This window comes from Aquarana catesbeiana, linkage group LG01, assembly GCF_042186555.1.
Source record: "Aquarana catesbeiana isolate 2022-GZ linkage group LG01, ASM4218655v1, whole genome shotgun sequence".
NCBI classification, from domain to species: domain Eukaryota; kingdom Metazoa; phylum Chordata; class Amphibia; order Anura; family Ranidae; genus Aquarana; species Aquarana catesbeiana.
Window position 1 is genome coordinate 685,747,303 of NC_133324.1, and position 11,204 is coordinate 685,758,506.

The window sequence follows — 11,204 nt, forward strand, 5'->3', positions numbered from 1 at the left end:
TGTGGCCTCCTAGGACCGTCAGAGTAGAATGAAAACTCCTCCTACAAGCTTTAACCAGACACTGATAGAAGTCACAAGACTGCTATATACTGCTGATGAAAAAAGGTATTTAGCAGTTTATGTTTACTAAAATAATTGCATTTTCATGTTCTGTGTAGTGTGGGGGACCAGATATAGTGACTTCAGGGTCCTGGGTTTAGTAACACTTTAATGTGGTTGAACTAGATGGACTTGTGTCTTTTTTCAACCTGACTAACTATGTAACTATGTAATTTTCGGCTGTGACCACATGAGACATTTATACATTTAAGCAAAACCTGATTGATCAAGCTTTAAGGGGATGGCCTGGATCTATATGTTACAATAATGGTGGGTTTGCCACTTTCTTGCTTGGAGCAGAAAACCAATTTAATAAAATTGTCTCAATCAATCATAAATATAACAGCTGATTTCTTATTGCTACACACCAGCCACTCTCAACCAGGGTTCCTCCAGCAGTTGCTAGAGGTTCTTTGAGCAGTGGTTGACTGATCTCCTATTTTAAAGTACCTGCATCATTCTGGGTCCAGCACCACTTGGCAAAGTCAACTGCACGACACCAATAGGCATTTTAGCTGTCTGTAAGGTGTGCATTCTAACCACCTATACAAGGGTATGGGGGGCATTCTCCCATCTGGACACAAATGTAAGGGGCATTTTTCTTATTGCTACACACCAGCCACTCTCAACCAGGGTTCCTCCAGCAGTTGCTAGAGGTTCTTTGTGCAGTGGTTGACTGATCTTCTACTTTAAAGTACCTGCATCATTCTGGGTCCAGCACCACTTGGCAAACTCAAATGCATGACACCAGTAGGCATTTTAGCTGTGCATTCTAACCACCTATACAAGGGTATGGGGGGCATTCTCCCATCTGGCCACAAATGTAAGGGGCATTTTTCCCATTGACTACTGGTTTTTAGCAAGGGTTCCCCGAGACTTGGAAATAATTTCAAGGGTTCCTCTGAAAGGTTAAGCCAGGCTGCTATAGACTGAATACCATTGTCACTTACACAATGCTTTCAAATAAGCCTATAAATATGACCTCTGCTTCTGGGGCAAAGCAAAAGCTGTGGTGGAATTTGCTATTACTTTGCATTAAGTGTTCATAGAATATGTCTGACTGAACTGGTATGCAAGTAATACAAACACATTAAGTAATAGCAATGAAATGCTACTGTCCACACAGTGATTTGTAAAGGGCATGTCATCCTTTTTTTTTTTCATTCCTCGCAATGTCCCCAGGACAAACAAGCCTCAGGCTGAGCTTAAAGGAAGCACTTTTGCATGCCTTCGCTTTCTGAGTGTTTTGAAAAGGAACTGATGTGAGACAGGCAAAATGCACACCGACATCTATTTCTAGCTGTTAGTGACATCACACCCTACGTCGGTCTAATAGACGCTATTCCAAAAATGCACCTAGCAAACAATGACATGCAAGCCAACACAATAAGGACTAACCTTTTAATCATGAGCTGCTGCTTTTCCTCTGCATGATAGATGTCACTGCTTTAATGTACTGAATACATAGGTTGGTAAATAATTATGTTTGATAAAGAAAAGGTGTCACATCAGTCTTAAGAATGTGACAGGTAAGTAGCTCCTTTTTTATCCAATGCATTTACAGCTTTTCTTTTTGAGCTTAAGGTACAAAGGGTCATATATGTGTAAAAGAAAAAGGTACAAACGGTCATGTACATGAGTCTCAGAAACCAGTCAAATACAATATGCTTTAAATGCTTCTAAATTGCTTTGAGAGTTACTGGGAGTTTATTTGCTAAAATAGACTGTTCACTTTGCAAAGAAAGATGCACTTTGCAAGAGAATATTCCCCAGAGCTCAGTTAATTTAGTGAAATTTCACTTTGCAAACAATACCCAATCATGTGCAAGAAAAAAAAAAAAAAAACGGCACTTTTGATTGCACATGATTGAAGTCGGCAGAGCTTTATCACTAAGCTCTGGGGGAAAATTGCTTGCAAAGTGCAACTTCCCTTGCAAAGTGAACAGTCTATTTGCCTTTAGTAAATCAACCCCACGGTGATGGCTGTTGAGTTGCTGAAGGAGTTTCTTTGCGCTGATTTTAAATTGCCTCAAGTTGATTTTGCAGCCACATATGGGTTGGTTTACTAAAGGCAAACAGACTGTGCACTTTGCAAGTGCAGTGGCACTAATGTTCCCTCAGAGCTTAGTAAATGTGGTAAATCTCTGCTGATTTCCATTATTCAATAGTCCGCAAGCAAAAATACTGATTTTTATTTTCCTTGTACCTGATTGGGTATTCTTGACAAAGTGGAGCTTTACCACATTCACTAAGCTATGGGGAAAATGAGTGCAACTGAACTTGGAGCATGCACAGTCTATTTGCCTTTAGTAAATCCACCCTATTGACTTGTATTGGACAACATAGGCTCAGATGCATCTCTTTTTACATCCCTCAAAATGTTCATGTCATTGCATCAAAACTGTTCAGTTTATTTGTGAACATGTGTTAGCATTCTAAACTGGTACTGTATATTTACAGTATTATTATTTTATTAAAGTGATTGTAAAGCTATATATATTTAAATTATACTTGCCTATTCTGTGCAGTGGTTTTGCACAGAGCAGACCTGATCCCCCTCTTCTCACGTATCCCGCTGACAATCTTGGATCCACCCCCCTGCCGAGTGTCCCAATAGCAAGCCGCTTACTATGGCGACACTCGTCAGGCTCTCTCCTGAGCCAGCACTGCGTGTCTATAGACACACAGAGTGTGTCTCAGCCCCACCTCCCACTCCTTCCTCAGTGATTGTGATTGACAGCAGTCGATGGGCTCCCGCTGCTGTGTCTGAGCCTTTAAAGAGTGAGAGAGCAGCTGCTCTCATGAACATCGCTGGATCAAGATTGGGCTCAGGGAAGTATAACGGAGGAGCTACACAAAGAATGTTTTTTAACTTATGCACAGAATACATTAAAGAGGTACTACAGTCTGCTCACATAATTTGTAATAAAAACATCTTTGCCATTCTGAAGCTTCCCTCCAACCACTTTGCATATTATTTTATATATACTGTGATTCTGTACTTGTCAAATATGCTGCAGAAATCGCCCTCCACTGAGTCTGTCTGCAATCGTTTTAATTGTGGGCAGCTGAAGCCACTGCCTGTTCACTTCCTGGATTTACACACCTTCCTGGGTTTACACCTCCAGCTCTGCAGCTCTCATTAGCCTACTTATGACTCATCCTTCCTCCCTTCCTGGCAAACTCTCACAAGAGTGAGAGAGAGAGCTGTGCATGATTTCATAAGCCTAGGCTAATGACCAGACAAGAAACAGGAAGTGGGCTGTATAAGGTATTTACTGGCAGAAAAAAAAATGTTTTACTATCCAAAGTTAAAACAACAAGGGCAGAAGATTTAATAGATGGAAAGATGGAAAAATGACTGAAGTTCCGCTTTAAGGTCAAAACCTACAACCTTAAGAATCACTTTAAATAGTAATGTTGCACCTATTTCTTTCACAAAATATTTTTTTAAAAACATTAGGAATATATTATTATATGATATAAACTGACTTAGGGACATATATTAACAAAGCAGTGAATCTGACAGTTAATGTAGGTGAATTTTCTAGATGTGTGATTTTTCTTGCTTTGATTTGGATCTTTAAATTGAACATAGATTAGCTAGTGTAAAGTTTGTTATCTTTAGTAAATCATGCATATACTGCAATATATAATTATTATGTAATAAAGAACCTTTATTTGTAGCCGCCAATTCTTAGGTGCAGTAACTCAAAGCAACCAAAGCATATTATTTTTAGTTTTGGATAGGAACCTGTTATTTTATTTATTTATTTATTTTTTTGCAGTTTTTGACCCATTGAGAAGATTTTCATTTACCTACTATAGGAAATAAATCTCTCTGAATTGAGGAAAATTGTTGTCACCACTAACAAGTTTTTTTCTCTTACTTTGGTCACGAGGACAAGAGGAGAGGGTAAATCTCCCAAGCATGGACGCAGACAGCAACACCAACAGAGGTTCTAATCCTCTCCTGCTCTATTCAAATCTAAAAACAAGTATTGGCCTATACTTGGTTAGTTAAGTTAAAAATCATTTTCTCTTCAATTTATACCATGTATCTTGTTTGGGAAATGTGAGTATTTTTCTGATAATTCCTAATTAGTTAGTGTGATTTAAAGAGGTATTAAACCCCAAAACAAAACAAGATTTATATGACAACTTACCAATTCCTAGATGGGGGTGGCTGCCTTTTTTCAGGCTTTTTTCCTTTATTTTCATCTATTGATCCTGCCAGTTAGTTTGCTTTCAACAGAACAAGCTGTCCAGTAAAAATGTCAGTTGAAGGGTTGAGACAAACCGTTTACCACTGACAGAGGTACTTACAATGATCAGCTTTTTTTTATTGCGTAATTTTATTAAAATTATTATTAAATGATTGCATTTATTTAAATGTATTGTGCTATTTTATGTAAAACCTTTATCCTAAATGGAAAAATGAATGTTTCTGTAACTGCTTACAAAGAATCAGCTGGTGCATCTAACACTACCCTCTCACCAGACTGATAGTCCTGTTGTCCAAAGGTTCTCCAGTGGAGTGGAGACACCCTATTACAGTAAGGCCCCTTTCACACGGGCGGATGTTCTGCCGCTGTTAAAAGCATGTTTTGTTATTTTGAAATTCAGAGAATCCTGGCACAGCGTTCACTTACAGTTGTACATTGCGATTAGCTGCGTTTACGTGCGTTTACATGCAGCTGTGTTTAAACATTCTTGCCATTTCTGATGTGCTTCCTGTTGTTTTTCTTTCCTTGTTGTTACACTGCTATCTGAAGGAGAAATAGTACACTGCGATTACCTGCAGTTATGTGCAGACAGCTGCAGATAAATAAATAAATCGATCCTGGACGCAATCAAATTTATTTTTTTTATCCGCACCAAACCCCATGTAACAAAACCGTTGCTAAATGCAGTGTGTGAATGGGGCCCTAGGAAAGCATTGTGTGAGTTTAGCTGCGGTAGATAACTGGATCTCTCCGCAGCTAAAAGCTGAATTCTATCCCCCCGTGTGAAAGGGGCCTAAGTCTGTTACTGACTAGATCACCAGAATAAAACAAAGGAAAAAAAAAACTAAAAAAGAAAACGAATGCAGCCACCACAGTAAGCTGCAATATATTACATTTAATTTTTTTGGTTAAGACTGCTTTAAAGCAAGCAGACGTTCAAGTGGTATTAACCCCAAAACTAAAAATGTAATTTATAAATATGGTAGATGTGGTGGCTGCATTACTTTTCCGTTTTTAGGCTTTTTTCCACATCTGTTTTCACCTGGTGATCTGGCCAGTAACTCGACTCCTGTATTAGAGTGCCCCCACTCTGGATGAAGGAGCAATAGAGACACCTTTGGACAGCAGCATTGTCAGTCTGGGGAGGAGTATTAGATGGATTAGCAGATTAATATACACTAACAAATGAAAGCCAAACTCCAGCTCATATTTTATAGTTAGTTACATCAAACAGTTTTACATAAATAAATAAAAGCTGATTATTGTAAGCATCCTTATCAGTAGGTAATGGTTTGGCTCATCCCTGTAACTGATACATCTAAAGGAGAGCTTGTTCTTTTGGTAAACAACAGTCTTACAGGCTGGATCACCAGATGAAAATAGAAGAAAGCCTAAAAAACAAAACAAATTCAGCCATCACATCTAAATATTGGTAAGCTGCAATATAATAAATGTTTGCTTCTGGGTTTAATATCGCTTTCACTAGGTGAAGCAAAAAATAACTCCTTTAGTATAACACGTTTCCCAGTTTTTGCTGCAATGAAATTCTCAGAACCAATTTGATCGATCGAACAGGAATTTCTGTTATACTAAAAAAAAAAAAATTTTTAAATCACACTAGGACTTCTAATCAGTGCTTTGCTTGGCCCGTATTCTGTAGAAGTGTTCAGTGAACTACGTGACTACTTTGTTAAGGTGCTTTTAGTGCATTTTTTACTCTTTCTACTTTCAATTTCAAGCCAAGGAGTTAAATAACAGCTGTGATTATCCCACTTGGTATATACAAGCAGTTTTCAACGAAAACCACATTTTTCTGGCTAGTCTTCTAGGCTACACATAAAACAGATAATATGTACGTTGAAAGTTGAAATGTGGTTTCTATGAGTACAGTACTTCTTTATATAACCTGCCGTTAGTGCAGATTTTATTTACTTTCCAACAAATGGATTTGTCTTGCACTGAGCCCTTATTAGTCTATTAATGGAATCATGGTTAGAAAACATTGCTGGATCTGCTCAACTTCCTACTCCTCGCTCACCCTCGACAAACTCCTAAACTTTAGAGTGCCAGATCGTACCAACGAGCAGCTGTTTGAAATGTTTCCCTAGAGTGACCCACAGTGGTGGTGATTAGGCACAGCATGGCACTGCTATGGGATTCCCGAGCAACATCCTCACACTATGACCTATTTTCTGTACCGCTACAATAGATATTTGTTATCTGTAGCATCGTTTGTGATAACGTCAGCTGTGATAGAACAGGGATATCATTTGCTTGCAACTATGATGATCTGATTAACAAATATTATTCTCAAATAGTAAAACATATTTTTTTTTTTTTTATCAGACAAACAGTAAAACATTTTTACTGTGAAAATAAACAAGTAATAAAACATCCTTCTGAACTGAAAAAAAAAATTACATCTTTTCATTTTCTTCTGATACGACCCATAGATTTACTAAAACTGGAGAGTGCAAAATCTGCTCGGTAGCCAATCAGCTTCTAACTTCAGCTTGTTCAATTAAACATGGAAGCTGATTGGCTTCTATGCACAGCTGCACCAGATTCTGCATGCTCCAGTTTTAGAAAATCAGCCCCATGCTGTGATTTAAATAGCACGCTGGTACCTAAAATTCAACAACTTTATTTTATTTTTTAAATATTTTTTTTAATGATCTGAATGCAGTCTATTGTTTTCTATGGGTCCGTACACACAGCCACGTGAATGTCAGTAAACTAGTGCTGCATTCACATTAGTAAAAAATAAATTAAAAAAATGTGCGTCACCGGTCATATTTTATATGCGCATAAAAGGGTCCGTATACACAGCCACGTGAATGTCAGTAAACTAGTGCTGCATTCACATTAGTAAAAAATAAATTCAAAAAATGTGTGTCACCGGTCATATTTTATATGCGCATAAATGGGTCCGTATACACAGCCACGTGAATGTCAGTAAACTAGTGCTGCATTCCCATTAGCAAACAAATAAAATTTTAAAAAATTTGCGCCACCAGTCATATTTTACATGCGCATAAATTAAACCCCCTTTCAATTATGGGAGCTAGAATTTTTATGTATACGGACATCTATACACAAGCACTTATATGAAATATACTCTCTGTCAGCAAGAGCCGGTGTAAATACATCAGTACCATATGCAAGGAGCCTTAAGAAGATTATTGTGATATCTCTGTACTTTTACTGGTATAAAATAAATGCACTTAAGCCATATAAAGTAACACAATTAATATGCAGTGGTATGAAATTAAGTAGAATGTGTAAAAATGAGGTGTAATGTATAAAAATGAGCTATAATCTGTCTGCACTTGTTCTTTCCACATTCATATGGAAGGAGTGGTATACTGAATGCAAGCACAGCAACCTCAAATTATTTTAATTCCTTGCAGTGTCCTCCGTCTTACCCAATTCCCACCAGCTGATAATCACTATACAGTAAAACATGCTAAACGCTAAGATGCAAAATACTAAAAAATGTTAGCCAACAAAAGTTTTCAGAATATGAAATTCACATAAAAAACAAACAACCTCTATATAAGTTATCATTTTGACCCCCTTTGATATCTGATTTAAAAACAAATCCTAATATACTTAAACAATTACATTAATGCACCATTATACACCGGCTCAACCAGTTTCTGAAAGCTTTGCAAACTGCAGATACATTGTACTTTACTTTTATTATAGGACGTTGACTTTATCTGCTTCCACACATCAATAGGAGATGGGTCATTGGTAATGATATCAGAGTTCATGGCAGCTTTAGTAACAGGTAAAAAGGTACCAAGCTTATATTTTACAGTTCTAGAAATCAAGGAGATAAAAAAGGAAGGGGGTTTTATTCTCTATTTTGAGTGAAGTTGCCCACCCTGGTAAAAACTAAGAATTCTAAATCACAGGCTAGGGGACTATCTCTTAGCCTGTGATTTAAAATTCTTAGTTTGCCCCTGATTGGCTTTAGCTATAAAAAGGAAGGGGGTTAAATTCTCTGTTTTAATTAAAGTTGGTGCAATGGTCCCTTAGCCTGTGAATTAGAATTCTTAGTTTGTCCCTGATTGGCTTTAGCCAAAAAAAAAAAAGGGGAGGGGGTTAAATTCTCTGTTTTAAGTAAAGTTGGTGCAATAGTCCCTTAGCCTGTGAATTAGAATTCTTAGTTAAAAAAAGGGGGGGGGGGGTAAAATTCTCTATTTTAAGTAAAGTTGGTGCAATAGTCCCTTAGCATGTGAATTAGAATTCTTAGTTTGTCCCTGATTGGCTTTAGTCAAAAAAAAGGGGGAGGGGTTTAAATTCTCTGTTTTAAGTAAAGTTGGTGCAATAATCCCTTAGCCTGTGAATTCGAATTCTTAGTTTGCCCCTGATTGGCTTTAGCCAAAAAAAGGAAGGGGGTTATATTTTACTGTTTTAATTAAAGTTGGTGCAATAGTCCCTTAGCCTGTGAATTAGAATTCTTAGCCAAAAAAAAAAAGGGGGGGGGGGTTAAATTCTCTATTTTAAGTAAAGTTGGTGCAATAGTCCCTTAGCATGTTAAATTGACTTTTTTGGTTTGCCCCCGATTGGCTTTAGTTAAAAAAAAAAAAGAGAAGGGGGTTAAATTCTCTGTTTTAAGTAAGTAGGTGCAATAGTCCCTTAGCCTGTGAATTTGAATTCTTAGTTTGCCCCTGATTGGCTTTAGCCAAAAAAAGGAAGGGGGTTATATTTTACTGTTTTAATTAAAGTTGGTGCAATAGTCCCTTAGCATGTGAATTAGAATTTTTATTTTTTCCCTGATTGGCTTTAGCCAAAAAAAAAAAGGGGGGGGGGTGTTAAATTTTCTATTTCAAGTAAAGTAGGTGCAATAGTCCCTTAGCCTGTGAATTAGAATTCTTAGTTTCCGTCTATTTGACTTTAGCCCAAAGAAAGGGAGGGGTTGAATTGTCTGTTTTAAGTAAAGTTGGTGCAATAGTCCCTTAGCCTGTGAATTTGAATTCTTAGATTGCCCCTTATTGGCTTTAGCTAGAAAAAGGAAGGGGAATATATTATTTGTTTTAAGTAAAGTTGGTGCAATGGTCCCTTAGCCTGTGAATTAGAATTCTTCGTTTGCCCCTGAATGGCTTTAGCAGAGAGACTCCATAGAGGAGTATATGTATCCTGCCAGTAAACAGACATCATATCATGTCATGTATCATCTTCATAACTCCCCTGATCACTTTACCAATCAATGCATTGCATGGGGCAGTAATGACCCCCTGCATTGATCTGCCCCTGGAATCCAGCACGCCAATACATAAGGTCATCTCTCTATGTAAGGGATATGCTATGAAAACAAGGCGGCCATATGTTCCCCTGCTCAGTGACATGTGTGTACCAAGAGATTATTTGTCTGCTAATCCATCCCATTTGATCAGACCGTACCTTTAGCATCCTGCTGATTCATCTCTAACAAACAAATCTCCTTAGTACGAGCTTAGGCTCAGTGTAAAGCCGAATTATTAAAACAAACAAGGCACAGAAAGGACAGCCACAACAATGCCATGGTATCAAACGGTGGATGGTCCTTGCCAAGTTTACCCTACAAGTCAGATGCCTCCTCCAGTTACAAGTCATGTCATAAAGCGGCGCTGATTGTGCGCTGGCAGCGATATCAAAGCTGTAATTTCCTGGGTCTGCTCTGCAAGGAACTTTTCAAAGCTCTTGGAACTGAGAGGGACCAATTAACTCGTTCAACTGATTGCCAGACAGTCCTTCCTTCGCTTGCATGGCAGCCCCTGGATCAGAGAGGGGGAAGCTGTGCTCCTCTTTCCTCCTTAAATCCTACATTTCTGATGCTAAATGAAGGATGGAATTTTTTTTTTAAGGCGATCGTGCCATGAAATCGCGTGCAATTATTTGCAACCGCTTGCTACACGATGGAGCATAGCATGTAGAATGATTAATCGCTAATGATCGCGTGTGATCCAATTTTGTACAGTTTATGTTGCGCTGACGCAGCACTTTACATAAACTGTACATTCAAATCTACCCCTGCTGAATATGTACCAATCACTAACTTTGGTAGCATATAAATCACCCATGTGTGCCCAGAACAAGGTAAATGGTGAAAGTTGTCAAAGATCAAATATGCTCAGCCTATTGTCACCTAAATTTAGTATCATACAATGGTTCATGGGGGCGTACATGCTTCGAAAAGCGATCAATTTTCATTCTGATCTCTCTCTCTCAATAGGCATAATCAATCTACAGTCGATAATGTTTGATCGATAAGCGAGAAAGCGAGTCTTCCTTGATAGTTAAGGCCTGATTATAATTTATGATCATCAGTTATTGATCACACCTCTGTTTCCATCATGTCATTTCATGAGCTGATCAATCCAAATACTACGATCGCATACAAAAACAAAGTATCTCAGTGCTGACGACCAATTTAAAGTAATTGATTATTTTCCACCCTGGCCAATCGACTCAGTTTGATCGAATCTGATCTAAATCAATCGGAAGGAAAGCTAGATCTATTCGATTGTGATCAGAAAAAAGGATTGAAGTGTATATGGTCAGCATTGGATAGAACAGGGGAGAAATAAGCCTTGACTTACCTTTCTGCTCCCCTGATGGCAGTCACTTGTCACCAATCAGATCACAGTCACAGCTTCCTTCCTTCAGTCCTGATGAAAGTTGGAGGAAAGTGACAAGCCAAGCAGCAGGACTGTCACCCACACACCAGAGATGGATGATGCTGTGCCCTGCTATCCTATATCCTTCCTCACCACTCAGCCCGTACACAAGTTCCTTCCCGATATAGATGTGAGCACAAAACTTTCCGTGTCCCCGAGTGTCGGCTCTGTGCTGCCCGAGCTCATCTCACTCTGATACTACACAGCCACT

The 11,204-nt window shown here is 38.3% G+C and overlaps 1 protein-coding gene across 1 annotated transcript in view; it reads right to left on the minus strand.

Moving 5' to 3' along the window:
• Nucleotides 1-11,204, minus strand: part of NDNF (neuron derived neurotrophic factor) — a 56,043-nt gene that overhangs the window by 44,813 nt on the left and 26 nt on the right. The window contains exon 1 of the mRNA XM_073603377.1: nt 10,916-11,204. This exon is cut by the window's right edge and continues 26 nt beyond it. The gene's annotated coding sequence lies outside the window, so the exon portion shown is untranslated. The remainder of the gene's footprint in view (nt 1-10,915) is intronic.